An 18,413-nucleotide genomic window follows, 5' to 3' on the forward strand; every position below is an offset into this window, starting at 1 on the left:
TTTGGATTTGAAAATTGGAATCACGATGATGAGCTCAAGTCCTCATATTTTATTTTCACAATTTTATTGTATTTATAAATTGAATATTCTCAATAAATAATACTGTAATGTAGACTAATTTCTTACGACAATCTCTTTTTTAGGAGTCTCAACAATGTGACATATCTAAAACTATATTTAAATTAGGAAATTTGATTAATCTAAATAAACACTAAATCATCTCATCTATGTTAAAATCTTATTAATTCATTTTGTGAATAGTTTATTTTTTATTATTTTTTTTTTCGTAAAATATTTTTTATTAAATTTAAGTAAATAATTTATTAAAAAGATTAGTATATTTCTCATGTTGTAAAGTCCATAAAAGAGGCACGAGTTGTATTAAAACTATTTATTTAACGCGGTGAGAGAAATGCACCGACACAAATAATCGAACATGGACAAAAACACTCTTCAAATGTGGCCCCTCTTATGATTGTATTTCATTTGTCCTTCAAAAAATATATATTTAATTTATTCCTCTTTTGATTATTTTTAGTTTTTGAATATTGTATGGTAGTAGTAGTGCCTCTCATTCTACCAAATTTTATCATTTTTTAACTTGTTTCTCCTTCTTTAGTTTAATTTAATTGATCTCACTTCACATAATGTTATGTTACCTCCTTTGTTTTTTTGTTTACAACTTCCTTTAATCCGTGTCTACAGCTACATTACATTGTTTCATCAAATAAATATCATTTTTGTTGGGTGAACTAAGTTTTACATTACTTAAAAAAATAGAGGTTGAAAACTTTATAAGTGAGATGATCCATAAATCTAAAGTCTTAAGGTTTTGGGTAAAAGTGTGGTGTCAAACTCTCTTGTATAGTTGTTCTGAACTCAATGTGGATGATTCTCTTGGCTGCCCCCTCGTGACCCAACAGTGTTATCAAAGTCGATGGTTTGATGAAGAGTTCGACTGACTCCTTATATCTGAAGTCTTCCTGACAAATGTGGTCAAGAGGCGAGCCGCGTTGAGTGCAGTGGTAACGGCGGTACATGTGTGAGGTGAGTTAACTCTCACATTGCTTAAAAGTGAAGGTTGAAGACTTTATAAGTGAGATGACCCATAAACCTAAAATTGTAAATACCAAAAGCAAGCAAATATCGGGAAAAGTGAAGACACAAGACCAGAAACAAGAAAAGTGGAAAAAGCAGCAAACAAGGGCAAAAATGGAATAAAGCAGCGCACCATCGTACCCACGATAAGTCTCAACGTGGCGCGATGAGAAGACGGATAAAATTGAAGAAAGTCTGCTGAAAATCTTAACCATCGTGACACGATGGCTTGTCATCGTGGCACAACGATGACTTGAAAAATAAGCAGAAAATCCTGATCAAATCTTCCATCGCACCACGATAGGATCCATCGTGGCCACGATGAGGCGAAATTACACGTCATCGTGGCCAAGGTGGGTGCGATGGATGCGCAGAAAAAGTTCAAACCCAGCTGTAAAACTATAAATAGAGCATTCATCCTTCATAATTATTCATTCAGAAATATTGAGAGTTATTCAATATTCACTCTAGAGTATGAGAACTCTAAGGAGGAGGCGAAGGAACTCCAAGGCCAATAAGGTTCTTTTCTTTCTGTCTTTGTAATTTAATTTTCCTAGGTTAGGTGGAGTCGAGAAACTCCCTTACGAATGCTTGGTTGTATTATTTATAATATTTATAAATTTCAGTTATTTCTATTTCAAACTCTTTCAATTATCTGGTATTAGTTATTTTAATATTGATCACATTAGAATAAAATCTAAGGACCTAGTGGATATCGCATAGGAAACGAAGCTAGTAATCCCGAACGAAGGACAGTGTGCTAGGGCCTACATGAGAGCATTAAATTCAGTATCTGCCGTCTTAGTATATGATTGGAAAAGAACGATAATTTCTACCTTGCAGAGTATGTCTGTGGCTAGGTGTCTAGTTTTAGGCAAACGTGACGGCTTATAAATTAGGGGTCACCAGGGTGATGAGACTAAAGTTTTAACGAAAAAGTGGAGCTCTGGATAATGGTGTCTAAATAAAGTAAAGGGAACCTCTAACTAGGTTCTGTAAAGCGTGTAATAGAAATAGACACAGATAATAAATACATCGCACCTATTTTCATTAGTCTAAATCCTAGAAGAGAGAAATAATTGAGCAACCAAGCAGGAGTAAAGGAGGGATCCGACCACACTTAACCACCCCGTGTGGTCACACACACAACATTGACTTTTCAGTCATTTAATTTCCGCACTTTTATTTTCTGTGAAGGTGTGAAAACACAAGAAGGGGGGGTTGAATTGTGTTTTAGCTAAGTTAAAACTTTTTCAAGTTCTTAACTCAACTACGTTAGCAGCGGAAAAGTAACACAATAAATAACAAGATAAAGGGAGAGAGAGATCACACAAACAATTTATACTGGTTCCTCTCACAAAACGAGAGTAGTCCAGTCCCCTTGCACTTCCAAGGGATTTCACTATAATCACACAAGATTACACCTGCTCAAGCACACAAGCAAGAGACTTCTCAACAATGCTCAAGCACACAAGCTTAAGACTTCACACTTAAGCACACAAGCTTAAGTCTCACACTTAAGCACACAAGCTTAAGTTACACACGTAACAATAAAGTATATAAAAATATACAAGTGCTCTTAGATGAACCTAAAGAGAGCAAAATACAAATAGTACAGAGTATTTGGCTGAAGTGCAAAAACACTTGACAGAGGTTCAGAGCTTGTATATCAGAGTTCAGAGTTTGTTCAGCGCACGTTCAAATCTTGATCAATGTATATTGTTGTAGCTGAATCTTCTAGTATATATACCACTAGAAAAGAGTCGTTGCAAAAGGATCCGTTGGAGTTGATAACCTTTTGTCTTCAAGCAGTCTGTCTTGATGCAGTTTGGTTGTATCCAAAACTAAGAAAGAGTTTCAGGTACTTTGACTACTGCAGAGTGGACTTTCCTTATTCAGCTAACAAAACTGAAGACCCACGTTCTCAAGTTAGGACAGACAAAACAGAGGTAGCTGAACTGATCAGGCTTGAAAGGTCCTTTTCTCCATTGGTAGAAGAGTTGACTGGTGAAGGGAATCTTCACAGCTTTCAAAGAGATCTTCAGAGGTTGATGAAGCTTGTAGACAGACAAGAAGTTCTGAAGTCTTCATCCTCTGAATGTTGTATCTTCTGAAGTCCAACATCTTCTGAGCGCTTGTGAACTTCTGAATTCACATCCTCTGAACTTCACTCAGGACTTAAATGATGCTTATATCTGCGCACTTAAAATAAATTTTTAGTCCTTCCAATTGTTTATTAATACTTTGTTATCATCAAAACCTTTATAGATTTAGGGGCAAACATTTTTAAATCAATTTTGTTCCAACAATCTCCCCCTTTTTGATGATGACAAACATAAGTATTAATTGACAATTGTTGTTAAATTAACTTATCATGTTTCTCTTAGGTTTATGAGGTTTGCAAGCTCCCCCTAAGATTGATACTCCATAAAGTCTGAACTTTATGTTTTATCCATGATATTTTAATTTAGTATAAGATTAAGATGTTTTGAAATAAAACAAATTTCATATCTTTCTTCAGAGTGAGAGGTTTGCAAGCTCTCCCCCTAAGTCTCATAAGGCTAAGTTAAAATTGCACTCTTAACTTATCCTTACTTATGAAATTTATTTTAGTTTCAACTAACTTAGTCTCCGCATAGAAATTCGTAAAACAACTTAAAAGTAACAACTTTTAATTTAACGGATAAAAGCGAGATAAAAGCATAAAAGCGTGGTTTCAGTTTTGAACTTATCACTTATCAATTAATGCGTAACTACTCCCCCTTTTGTCATTATCAAAAAGTAAAAAAAATTTATACAATCAAGACAGTCAAAGAAAGAAGAGTGGTTGTTACAAAGGTGAATTAATTTCAAAAACGAAAACCAACGCGCTCAAGGGTTTATAAAAAGTGAACGAGTTAACATGCCTTCTTCACGTAAAAACAAGAGTAAACAAGTGAAGCAAAAGAAGGTAGGAACAATGAAAAGATTTAGTTTACGCATCGCTGAGTTCAAGAGAAAGAAGAACGAAGAGAAACGCGAAGACGAAGAGAAGGATAAAAAAGATAACAAGATACCACAAGATGCTGAAATAATAATCATCTCTTCAGATTCTGAGGCTGAAGAGAATGAAGATGATGCTGACTATGTGGAGTTCTTGGCTAGCTATGTTCCAGAAGAGGAACAAGAAGAAGAAGAACAAGAGCAAAACCCAGATCCCATTGAAATATCATCAGAGGATGCTGAGGAGAAATCAGAGATTTCTTCTGAGTTTTATCCATCTGATTAGGATTAGGTTGTCTTTTTCTTTTTCTTTTTACCAATGTACTCTACATTATCAGATCATTAATAAAAATTTTCGTTTAAAAGCATCTTGTGTTCTTATGTTCTTATTTATCAAAAAAAATTAGCACAAATAAAACAAATAAAACATAAACCAAACCACATAACAAATAGCTTAAAAGGAAAATTGTTCAGAGGATAAACAGAGAATAAAAAGAAAGCATAAAACATGTGCATAGAATCCTAGGGTTTCTTAAGAAAGGCTAAGAGTTGGTCGAATTTATCATTCAAGGATCCCACATTGGAAACTAAACCATCCACCTTGGTTTCCAATGTCTCTTGAGCAGCTCTTTGACGTTCTAGACCTTCTTGCTGTTCCCTCAGGGCTTCTTGAAATATTTGCAACTGATCTGCCATAGCAGGAGCTTGATCTTCAATCACAGGTTCTGGTTCTTCAATCAAAGGTGCCTTGCCTTTATCAGAGGGTTCACCTTCCTCTGGATAGTCTATCATCAGCACATCCTCTTGATCCTGAGAGGCAAGCACATCCAGTACATCCTCTTCTGTGGTATCTTCATTATGTAGCTCATTTGCTAACTCAGCAACTCTAGTAGCAGCTTCTTCCAGACGTGCAGTCTCAATCCTTTGATCCTCAAGACGTTGCAGAAGAGTAGAATCAACCCAGCAATCTTTGAATTCAGACATACGCCTCACAGCAGCAGCTATAGCAACAAGCTTAGCACGCTCATGCTCTTCATGATTGAATGGCGTTAACCTTTTCAACTCAGCCCTAGCCAGACTGTTCCTCATGAAGCTTATACCTTCCAGATCCCGCTTACCAATAACAGCCTTAACCTTTGCAGCAGCAACATCCAACGCATTGCAAATCCTTGCCTTAATGCGTGATACTTCAAGGTCCACATCAGAAGGACAAACTAGGAACCTGTCCTTTATTGAAGATAATCTAAGCAAGTCTTCATGAAATTGAATGGATAGATTACTAAAAGTGTTGGATGAAGAGGGTGAAGGATTGGGAATGGTAGAGAGAGTAGGTATTTCAGTAGCAGGGTTGTCAATAATAACAACTTCTGCATCTGAAGGCTTGGAAGCACAAGTGTGAATACGCTCAGGAGAAGCATGTTCAGCACTTGGGTTAGGATGAGGTTCAGGGGTTGGTTCAGATGATGAAATGTCAGAAGTTGATTCAGGGTGAATATGTTCAGGAGATGGTTCAGGAGATTTATGTTCAGGGGTTGGTTCAGGAGGTGGAGAGGATTGTTTTGTGGGAGAGGTTGGTTTAGTGACAGGAATATCTGGTTGAGGTTCAGATGGTGGAATGTCAGGTTGAGGTTGGGGTGATGTAGGTTTAGGAGGTGAGCTAGATTTGTGTTGAGTTTCATGAGAAGGAGGGTGATTATTAAGAGGGTCAGGGCTCAAATGTTTTTCTAGTTCAGATAAGGGATTATCAGAGGTTGGAATATCAGAGGTTGGTAAAATTGTTTGGAGTGGTTTGGTGTAACCTAATCCAATCTCATTTTCATTAAAGACATACGTAGTAGACTTACCTTTATCTTTGGAAATAGGAGCAGATCTTTTCCTCAAACGAGCAGCAAGAGTTTCCTCATCAGATTCAGTCTCATCTTCTGATGTAGATCCTTCAGATGAACTGTCATCCTCAACAACAATAGGCTTTTTGGAAGCTCCCTCAGCAGCCTTGGTAGCAGATTCTTCATGCTTCCTCTTAGTCCTTTGCTCAGCCATAGATTGCTCAACCTTAACCTTCTTCTGAGCCAAAAGATCTGGTTTTTCCTGTTCAGCTTTCCTCTTTGGCTTCCTCTTAGGATTATACAAGTTTACAGGGGCTGGAGGAATCATACTTCTATCAACAACAAATCCTTCTTCTCTGAGCACTTCCAAGTAGTCCTGAATTACATGCTCAGCATCAGCTTCAGAAATAACTGGGTAGCCTTGAACATAAAAACGATCATCAAGTGTAGTAGTTATCTCTTGTGGAGGTGCAACAGGCTTAGATGCAATAAGGCGCATCTTAGTAAGAAAACTAGCATGAAGAATTTCAGGAGTGAACTTCTTCTCCACAAGCTCTGGGTGAAATTTCTTTAGGTTCTGAACAACATGACCTTGGTGCAGAAGGTCTGACAACAACCTAGGATAAACTATAGTAGTTTTCCTCTGAGATTTACTTGCAAAGATGGCTTCACAAATCCTTTCAAAGAAGTAATCTCCAAGATTAACCTTCTTTCCAGTCAGAAGGAAATACAGCAGATGACGATGCGTCCAGGAGATTGTATCAGTCCCACCAACCCTTGGACTGATAGCTGCTATGATGATCTTGAAAAGAACTCGACATTCATCAGTCAAACCCTTCACATTCCCTTTTAAGGAGAAGTCTGTGCATATGAGATGCAGAAGATCATCTCTGAATCTTGTATCCTTTTCAAACACATCTAACTCTATCCCAGAGTTAGGAAGACCAAGAAGAGCATTGAAATGAATGGGCGAAAGTGCCAGGTTCATTCCACAGATATTTGACCTAATCTGTACACCTGTATAATCCAGCAGGCCCATTTCCTTCCTAGTTTTACCTTTCAGACTAGGATCTCTTTCTATTGCAGCAAGCTCTTCCTTCTTAGCTTCATGCTTATCAAACACCTTTGCTTTCATCCAGAATTTCTTCAACAAATCTGGGTAGATAGGACCGTTAAGCATGTCGAAGTACTTATCCCAACCTTGAGTGATAAAGTACGGCTTAACGTCGAAACCATTAGCTTTCAAACCATCAAAATCAACTATCTTCTCTGACAGAAATGTGAGTTCAGATTCTGGGAATTCCATCTCGTTCCCAACAATCTGAAGGTTCTTGAAAATAAACGGAGGAATCCTTTTTGATGAAGAAGATGAAGTACCAGCCATTGTTGGAGATTAGGGTAGGGTTTGGAAAACTAAAGAGAGAGAAAGAAATTTTGTTGGAGGTTTAGAGAGAATATGAAAGTGTAGGTTGTGAAAGTGAGAAGTGTGCAAGTGTATTGTGTAAGTTTTATTTAAATGCACACAGTTAACACGAAAATAGCAAATTTGGGAAGTTACGCTAATTGACAGAAAGTTGAATACCAAAAAAATCATCATTAACCACCCACTACCTGACACACGTAGACCACGTGCAGAAATTTACTCGGTAACTGCTATTTTAATGGACAACTGTTCAGCAGTGAATACTAAACGTTTCCCACTTAAATAGTTCAGAGCCTCTGAGTTATTTAAAATTCTCTATCAGAGTTAAGTACTTCAGAGCTTGTGTTTCAGATGTTCTGAATCATAAGTTCTGATATACCTAACCTCTTACACTTTAATTGCCAAAAACAATTTTTCATTCAGAGATTGAAAACATGTTCAGATGTTTCTTTATAAAATCAAATCTTTCAACAGATAAAGCTTTAGTAAATATATCAGCCCATTGATTTTCAGTATCAACAAACTTAATATCTATAATGCCTCTCTGAACATAATCTCTGATAAAATGGTGTTTAATTTCAATATGTTTGGCTCTAGAGTGTAGAATAGGATTTTTAGATAAATGAATGGCTGCAGTATTATCACAATATAAAGGAATATTGTTACTGCTTACCTGGTAATCTTCTAACTGATATTTTAACCAGAGTAGTTGTGTGCAACACTTAGCTGCTGAAATGTATTCTGCTTCTGCTGTAGACAAAGCTATAGTAGTTTGTCTCTTACTAGCCCAGGAGATAAGGTTTTCACCAACAAATTGACAATTGCCACTTGTGGATTTTCTTTCAATTTTATCTCCAGCATAGTCAGCATCACAGAATCCATTTAGCACATAATCATTGGATTTCTTATAGAGAAGTCCAAGATTAGTTGTTCCTTTCAGATACCTAAAGATTCTCTTTACAGCTGTAAGATGAGATTCTCTAGGATCTGACTGGAATCTTGCACATAAGCAAACACTGAATAAAATATCTGGTCTAGAGGCTGTCAGATAGAGTAAGGAACCAATCATACCTCTGTAGACCTTTTGATCTACCTTTCCTTCATCATCTGACTTGCCCATGTTGGTAGTTGGATGCATAGGAGTATTCATTATCTTGCAGTCATCTAGATTGAATTTCTTCAGAAGTTCTTTAGTGTATTTTGATTGATGAACATAAGTTCCTTCCTTCTTCTGATTGATTTGAATTCCAAGAAAGAACTTCAATTCTCCCATCATACTCATTTCAAATTCATCCTGCATTATCTTAGAAAAATTCTTGCACAAAGCAGCATTAGTAGAACCAAAAATAATATCATCAACATAAATTTGAATAATTAAAATGTCTTCTTTGGTTGTTTTTCTAAAGAGTGTGCAGTCAACCTTTCCTTTTTCAAAACCTTTTTCAAGAAGGAAATTACTGAGTCTATCATACCAAGCTCTTGGAGCTTGTTTCAGACCATACAGTGATTTCTTCAATTTAAAAACATGTTCTGGGTTTGAGACATCTTCAAAACCAGGAGGTTGCTTGACATACACTTCTTCAGAAATGAAACCATTTAAGAAGGCACTTTTAACATCCATCTGATACAAAGTTATTCCATGATTAACAGCGTAAGATAGAAGTAACCTGATTGCTTCAAGTCTAGCAACTGGTGCAAAGGTTTCAGTATAGTCAATCCCTTCTTGTTGACTATAACCTTGTGCAACCAATCTAGCCTTGTTCCTTACCACTTCACCTTGTTCATTCAGCTTGTTTCTGAATACCCATTTTGTTCCAATAATGTTCTTGTGTGAAGGCTTAGGCACTAGAGTCCACACATCATTCCTTTGAAATTGATTCAGCTCTTCTTGCATTGCTACAATCCAAGCATCATCTTTCAGAGCTTCATCAATCTTTGATGGTTCCATCATTGAGATAAGACCAACTAATGATTCCTCATTTCTCAGTTGAGATCTTGTCTTCCTTGGACTATCCTTGTTGCCTAATATCAGTTCCTCTGGATGTGATGATTTGTATTTGAAAGTATTTCTTGGGGGCTCATCATCTTCAGACTCATCAGCATCAGGTTCAGCAGATGCTTCAGTACTTGGTTGTTCAGAGTCTGTAGGAACTATTGTGTTCAGAGGTACTTCAGAGAATGGATGTTCTGAGTAGTTTGGAATATCTGAATATTGATCCTCTGATACCTGAAATCTAGACAAACCTTCCACAAGCTCTGACACTTGGTCAGGCTCTTTGTCATCAAATTTGACATGCATAGTTTCTTCCACAGTATGTGTTTCAGAAATATACAGTCTGTATGCTTTTGAGCGTTCAGAGTATCCTATAAAGATACCCTTATAGCCTCTAGCATCAAATTTCTTTAGATGGACTTTATTGTTTAAGATATAACATGTACATCCAAACTGATGAAAATAAGAAATATCAGGTTTTCTTCCTTTGAACAATTCATAAGCCGTTTTGTTCAACTTAGATCTGATATAGATTCTATTTTGAACATAACATGCTGTGCTTACAGCTTCTGCCCATAAAAACTTTGCTACTTTAGTTTCATGCATCATGGTTCTGGCCATTTCTTGCAGAGTTCTATTCTTCCTTTCTACAACCCCATTTTGTTGAGGAGTTCTAGGAGAAGAGAATTCATGCAAAATGCCATATTTTTCACAAAAGTTTTCAAAAGGTTCATTTTCAAATTCTCCACCATGATCACTTCTAACTTTTAAAATAGTGTAGCCTTTTTCATTTTGAATTTGTTTGCAGAAGATGCTAAACTCATCATAAGCTTCATCTTTTGTTCTTAGGAATTTTACCCAAGTCCATCTACTGTAATCATCAACAATCACTAATCCATACTTCTTTCCATTGATTGAAGCAGTGTTAACTGGTCCAAAAAGATCAATGTGAAGAAGTTCCAATGGTCTTGAGGTAGAGACAATGTTCTTAGGTTTAAAAGATGACTTTGTAATCTTTCCTTTTTGACATGAACCACAAAGTGTGTTTGAGTGATATTTAATTTTAGGTAAACCTCTGACAAGGTCAAGCTTACTAAGCTTAGAGATTAACCTCCAGTTAGCATGGCCTAACCTCTTATGCCAGATCCATTTTTCTTCACTCAAGGTCAAAAGACACATCACTTTTTGTTCATTCAAATCAGAAAGATTAACTTTATAAACATTGTTCTTTCTCAGACCTTTGAATATAATGGAGTTATCAAATTGTTTAGACACAGTACATGATTCCTTATTAAAGATGACTACATAACCATTGTCGCAAAATTGACTTATGCTCAATAGATTATGTTTAAGTCCATCAACTAACCAAACATCATTAATAGATAGGGAGGAATTACCTACTGTACCTGTACCTATTATCTTTCCTTTTTGATTTCCTCCAAAACCAACAGAACCTCCTTCTTTCATAGTCAGCTTAGAAAATAGTTGTCTATCACCAGTCATGTGCCTTGAACACCCACTATCCAGATACCATGAATGATTCATGATACTTCTTTGAGTGACAGGCTGTATGAGAAACAACTTTAATCACTACGGTGGAACTCTTTATCACAGTTAATGATAAGGTCATCCCAATATTCTTCCTCTTCATTTATCAAGTTCTGATTGTTATCTTGAGAACTTGTCAGCCATTGGTCAAGGACATAAGCCCTTCTTCCTTTGCATAGTACTTGTTTCCATACTTTAGGTAGGACATATCCTTTCCTAGTTGGTAAATCTGAATGATACATGATTTCAGCTTTTGGTACCCATCTTCTGGGTCCACGCTTGTTAGTCCAAACATGCTTATTATGTTGTCTAGTGTTAGAGAAAGACCTTGGTTTGGAATAATAACCTTTTTGAAATCTTTTCTTTGTTTGAAATCTGTTATTGTTCCAAGATTTGGATTGTTTATGATTCCAGGGTTTGTATCTATTATCAATCCCATTTTCTGATTGATTATATCTACTGACTCTAGAATCATAAATAGTCTGAGTCTTGTACTTCCTCTGAGATTTAGAATTTTTCTTTTTAAAAACTTCTGATGTTTTAGGTTGACTTGCTTCAGGTACTGAAGTTCCTTTGAATCCAGAATTTGAAGTCTCAGATGTTGAAGCTTTCAGAACTTCTGAACTAATGTTCTCAGGTTCTGAACAACTTCTATCTTCTGAACTTTTCTTTCCAGATCCTGAGGGACTAGGTTCCTCTGAGCTGTCAGCTTCTAAATCACTCAGATCATCATTGTCATTTTCACAAATGCCAGGATTCTTTCCCTCTTCACTTGGTGGAACAACATAATAAACCCAAGATTTTCCAACCTTTTTGGCAAAGGTCTTCAGCTTTGAATATGTTCTACCATATTCATAGCCAAGTCCTTCTCCTCTATGTCTCAAGACATTATAAATTCTATTAGCAGCTTTGCTCTTCCCAAGGTTGAGATGCACAAACTGTTGAAGAGCTATTTCCTGCTCATCAATAGGTTTGTGACAAACAGCACAACCCTTTTCAAAGTCATCTACTCTATTCAGAGTTTCTTGATATAGACCTTGAAAATGTTCTGCTTGCTCAGTCAGAGTGTTAAGCTTTTCTTGTAAAACTTTTTGTTTACTTAGCACTCTGAGATGTTTCTCAATGACCTTGTTAAGTGCAGTTATAAGTTGAGATTTAGAGCAGTCAGAAAATACCTCATCAGTTACTTCTGAATCTGATTCTGATTCATCATCTGAGTCTACATCTGAGTCAGCTGAAGCCATCAGGGCTAGATTTGCCTCTTCTTCTTCCTCAACTTCTTCCTCAGATGATAGCTCTTCAAAAGTAGCCATCAGACTCTTTTTCAATTTGCTCTTGAATTGTTGCTTCTTTGAGCTGTATCTTTTGCTTTTGTCTTTAGCAGACATTTCTGGACAATCAGCAATAAAGTGTCCTGGCTTCTTACAGTTGAAGCAGTTCTTCTGATCATCCTTTTTGCTGACAAAATTTCTGGAGCTGTTACCTCCTCTGAAATTTCTTTTGTTAAATCTGTTCCATTGCTGAAACTTGGTGAATAAAGCAAACTCATCCTCATTCATCTCATCCTCTTGACCATCAGCAGAAGATTCTTCTTCAATATCAAGAAGCTGAGTCTTAAGAGCCTTAGAAGTAGTCTTAGTTGACTGTAAAGCCACTGACTTAGACTTCTTCTTAGTTTCTGAGTCAGCATCCAGAACCATCTCATGGCTTCTGAGATTGCTTATCAGAGCTTCAAGACTCAGAGTCTTGAGATTTTGAGCTTCCTCTATTGCAGTGACCTTAGGTCTCCAAGCAATAGGAAGACTTCTCAGAATCTTCTGAACATGGTCATAGGTTGAATAACTTCTCTTAAGAGCTTTCAGCCCAGATACAAGAATTTGAAACCTTGTAAACATAGTCTCAATGTTTTCATCTTGTTGCATAGTGAAAAGTTCATATTGTCTTATCAAAAGACTAGCTTTAGCCTCTTGAACCTTTTCATTACCATCATAGGTAGCACACATGGAATCAAAGATAGATTTAGCAGTGGACTTGTTCTCTATTCTGACATAGTCCTCATGTCTAATAGCACCAACAACAATGTCCTTTACTCTATGATGTTTTGTGTAGATTTTTAGGTTAGCTGGTGTGAGTAACTTTCTATTCTCCATGGACAACCTACCATGTTCATTCAAGTTTTCAAAAGTTACTCCCAACTCAACCAAATCCCACAACTCATGATCAATAGCAGTAATATTGCTATACAGTCTCTCTTTCCACCACTCAAATAATGAAGCATCACCATTGAATATAGGGGCTTTTCTATTGCCACTATGTTCATGTGATTCATTACTTAAGTAGTCATAACCAAAAGCATTTCTAGGACCACCACCAGCTCCACTGGCCTCACCTTCACCAGTAGTTCTAGTACTACTATCATCTCCTCCAGACATAGTGTTCTCACAAGATCTTTACTGTCTCACTGTTAAGTGAAAGTAACAAACCAGGCTCTGATACCAATTGAAGGTGTGAAAACACAAGAAGGGGGGGTTGAATTGTGTTTTAGCTAAGTTAAAACTTTTTCAAGTTCTTAACTCAACTACGTTAGCAGCGGAAAAGTAACACAATAAATAACAAGATAAAGGGAGAGAGAGATCACACAAACAATTTATACTGGTTCCTCTCACAAAACGAGAGTAGTCCAGTCCCCTTGCACTTCCAAGGGATTTCACTATAATCACACAAGATTACACCTGCTCAAGCACACAAGCAAGAGACTTCTCAACAATGCTCAAGCACACAAGCTTAAGACTTCACACTTAAGCACACAAGCTTAAGTCTCACACTTAAGCACACAAGCTTAAGTTACACACGTAACAATAAAGTATATAAAAATATACAAGTGCTCTTAGATGAACCTAAAGAGAGCAAAATACAAATAGTACAGAGTATTTGGCTGAAGTGCAAAAACACTTGACAGAGGTTCAGAGCTTGTATATCAGAGTTCAGAGTTTGTTCAGCGCACGTTCAAATCTTGATCAATGTATATTGTTGTAGCTGAATCTTCTAGTATATATACCACTAGAAAAGAGTCGTTGCAAAAGGATCCGTTGGAGTTGATAACCTTTTGTCTTCAAGCAGTCTGTCTTGATGCAGTTTGGTTGTATCCAAAACTAAGAAAGAGTTTCAGGTACTTTGACTACTGCAGAGTGGACTTTCCTTATTCAGCTAACAAAACTGAAGACCCACGTTCTCAAGTTAGGACAGACAAAACAGAGGTAGCTGAACTGATCAGGCTTGAAAGGTCCTTTTCTCCATTGGTAGAAGAGTTGACTGGTGAAGGGAATCTTCACAGCTTTCAAAGAGATCTTCAGAGGTTGATGAAGCTTGTAGACAGACAAGAAGTTCTGAAGTCTTCATCCTCTGAATGTTGTATCTTCTGAAGTCCAACATCTTCTGAGCGCTTGTGAACTTCTGAATTCACATCCTCTGAACTTCACTCAGGACTTAAATGATGCTTATATCTGCGCACTTAAAATAAATTTTTAGTCCTTCCAATTGTTTATTAATACTTTGTTATCATCAAAACCTTTATAGATTTAGGGGCAAACATTTTTAAATCAATTTTGTTCCAACATTCTGCATTTACTAAAGTTATTCATAAGCGAAGACAACTATCTATATTCATAAACAAAGCGAAGACAACTATCTATATTCATAAGCGAAACTAGTAACCTTGACACAATCCATGTAGAGAACGATAAACTTATCACTTTATTACTTTGTAGCGATTATATGCACTTGCAGAGCCAACCGAAAATTTCGTAAACATAACGCATTAAACAAAAAAGTTATAGTATCTTATTAGAGTAAAGTCACTAGAGTGCGATTAGATAATATAATTATGAACTATATAAAAATTAAAATTCTAGGTAATTCAAATGTTTCAATTAAACTCCTTACATTTATATTATTTTTGTTTTTTTTTTTTACAGAATTTATATTATTTTTGTTGGGATATAGAGTAATAAAGTTTTCATTCTTAAAGTTTGTATTTCAAAATATGAAAAATTAGGACTAATTTGTAAAATTTATGGACCATTTTACAAAGTTTGAAAAATTAAAGGGACCAATTTATAATTTTTTAAAAAATTTATAGAGATCAATATTTTGAAACATATAGGGTCATATTTGCAAAATTTGAAAGAATTATAAGGACCAATTTAATATCCACATTGTATATTATAGAGTAAGAAATAAATTTTAAATTCTTAGTTTTTATGTGGTATATGAAATTCCCTTCTTTGTTTATAAAATATCCTCTTTTTTAAAATCCTCAAAATTGATCATTGTAACAATGAATTACTCTTAAAATTAAATCATATTACTAATTCAAAATATTCTTTCATCCAAACACACTTTTAAATATTTTAAATTTATTATAGAAATAATACCAAATTGAATAACTTAGGTGTTAGCTCAGTGATAAGAGTTTACAATTGTAACCTCAAAATGTCGAGTTCAGATCATGTTAGAAAGTTGTAAAATGACTATCAGTGTCATTTTTTTGTTGTTGGTGAATATGTTAAAGGACTCAAAAAAGGAAAGAACAAAAACACAAAAAGAAATTAAGCTCGCGGGTAAGACACCCTTAGAGCATCAAACAAAAGAAGATCCTGCATTTTTTATGGTGGAGACTCCCAAATAGAAAGCTTTGCTTCATTTATTGATCCTAATTTAGCTAGGTAGTCGGCACAAGAGTTCCCTTCTCTCAAGGAATGAATTAGAGAAACTTCTCATTCCAGTTTCAAAAGGTCCTAAATATTTGCAATAGTTGCGGCATAGCAATGGAATGAATTTTGATCCTTACTAATTAATAAGGTCCAACACAGTTTTAGAATCAGAGTAGCAGAATAGACGAGTATAAATGTCTCTCTAGCAATCTTGAGGCCATGATAGATAGTCATAAGCTCAACAAACGTATTATTCACGATAACCAAATAGCCACTGAATCCACTAATCCATTTACCATCTCCATGTCTAAATGAACCATCAAAATTGGCCCTCTCGCGGATCTCCGAGACAGCTGCCGTCAACATTTAGCACAATACAATCAGTCTTGCACGGATGCCAAAAAATTCAACGATGAGGATTATCCATAACACTCGGAGCAGGGAAGCAAGAAATGAAACTATCAGTGTCATTTGAATTAATAATTTTTTCCCTTTTTTCCATTGAAAAATAATACTAACCTCAATGGTTTAATCACATTGTACCACGCTCCTCTCCAAAAATATACCATTTTGAAAAATAATAACAACTTGAATGATTTTTATTTTCTTTTTGTTGATGTAATCCTATTTGAGAGAAATGGATCCTCTTCGTTGGAAAAAAAAATGAAAAAAAAAATTGTGGAGATCTTGATCATTAATTTTCAAATTATCAATTATTAAAATTTACTATTAATTTTGACTATTGATAATATGGAGTTCAATTGTCAATATCTCCGCATTATTTCCTCAACTTTATCTTCAATGGTGAGAATCTTTATCTCTATTTAAGACATTGTTAAATACTAAATATGACATCTCTCTCTTTCAATCATTAGTTTGCTATGTAGGAGAGACCGATCTCTTCAACTTGACCCAATGATTATTTTTTCTTAACCCATTTTTAGATGTTTTCTCTCCCGATCCCTCGCCTTACTTTTCTACCCTTGAATTTCCATTTTTGTCCTTAGGGTACTTCGGTTTGTACGAACTGAATTTTTTTGTCATGCTAACAAATTTCGGTTAATAAAAACCGAAATTTTGTGTTCCAAATTTCGAGCGCTTCGTCTGCGTTCCGGATTTCCTGCATAAATTCAGCATCAGACCCTCAACTTCCACAATTTATTTGAAATACTAAACGATATACGATTTGAGTAGACGACCACTCGTTGGAAAGCTTAGGGTGTCAAGATTACAAATATAATTTTTTTTTTTTAAGGTTAACTATCCAATTGGTTCAGTTTAACTAAATAATGGGTATTGGTACAGAAACAGAGCACGACCTTTTCTCAAACTTGTAGGTAGATTTTCTCATACTATACTTAATGAAATTTAACAATTCCGGTGTCAATCCTGTAGTTAATTTTGTCTTCTTTATACTAGATTAAAAGTCATTAGCATACGACTTATATTCAAAGGAGATATGCTAAATTTACCACATGTAGCTCTACACGAATTTTCACATAAATCTTTCTTCTTTTCTTAACACATGGTATTTCGGTTTATATAAACCATTTTTTTTCCATGCTAAATTTCGGTTTGTAAAAACCGAAATAAGTTGGCCAATTTTTTTTAAAATACGAGGGACAAAATGAAATTTTAGGAGGTCGTCTTTTTAGAAATAGTATAGGCTCACACAATGTCTCGGGTAAAATATTTCTTGGACAAAAGTTTAGGTAAAATATTGCTTGAATTTATTCATTGGGTTCCTATTTAGTTTAGCACACACCCTATTTAGTTTTGAATAACCAAATATTATTAGAAAGAAGGAAAACAACAGAAAATAAAGAGAAATATTCTACAATTGTTTCGCTTTATTAATACGTAAAAAACCTACACCATCATGGAGACTTATTATTATTGTCAAAAAAAATCATGGAGACTTATTATGTGCAATTCCAATTTTTTACTCACTTAACTTGCCAAGTGTAGTATCCTCAGATATGTAATTTTTTTTTACCACCAATTTAATCTGGTTCGGGGGTCAGTTCTAACATCAAGTGATTTCAGTTCCCTTCCAATCGCAGTTGCAGAGGATCGAACCGTGGTCCTCCCTACCAAATTCAGCATCAATCACACCACTGAACCAACTAACTGATCGATTCAAATATGTAACTTTTGAGAGTGAGTACTGATCGAATAAAGTGGATTATTGTAAATCACATTTCAACTAATTGCTTTGTTTCCATACTTTCTTTGATTAGTTAAAGTTTGGCAATTTTTTAATGTATTTGCTTAAAAGTAAAAAGAGGTTGCCACCATAAACAATTAATCCTTACGAAATAATGAAGTCAAATAGTGCTGCCACAATGCAAGTCTATTCATTCTTTCACGTTCCTAAGATTCGGTCCTGGTTCTACGAATTATACATATTCAAGCAAGATTCATAATATAATTTATTGTAATCTTTCAGGCTTATTCAAAACAGTCAACGTATAATAAGATTATAATTAGAAAATAACATACGTATGCAAATTAAAAACAAGTTGTTCTAGTTTTTGTGAGCTTAGTCTTGATAGATACATCACGTTCACTTATTTATTTTAAAGATGAAAAATCTAGATACTCGACTACTTAACCTAAAAAGAAAAAACAAAACAAGCAGCCTTATCAATAATGAATTAGTTTAAGTTAATTTTTTTTTCCAAGCAGATAGTTAGATATAAAACAAATAATTTGTTACTTTAAATAAAATAATCCCTTCATTAATATTACAAGGGTGGAAAAAATATGTACCAACAAACTCAGGGTATAATTAAAGTTAGATTCCCCAAAGTCTAAGCATGACTTGGTAA

This window comes from Trifolium pratense, linkage group LG2 (assembly GCF_020283565.1).
Source record: "Trifolium pratense cultivar HEN17-A07 linkage group LG2, ARS_RC_1.1, whole genome shotgun sequence".
Lineage (NCBI taxonomy): Eukaryota > Viridiplantae > Streptophyta > Magnoliopsida > Fabales > Fabaceae > Trifolium > Trifolium pratense.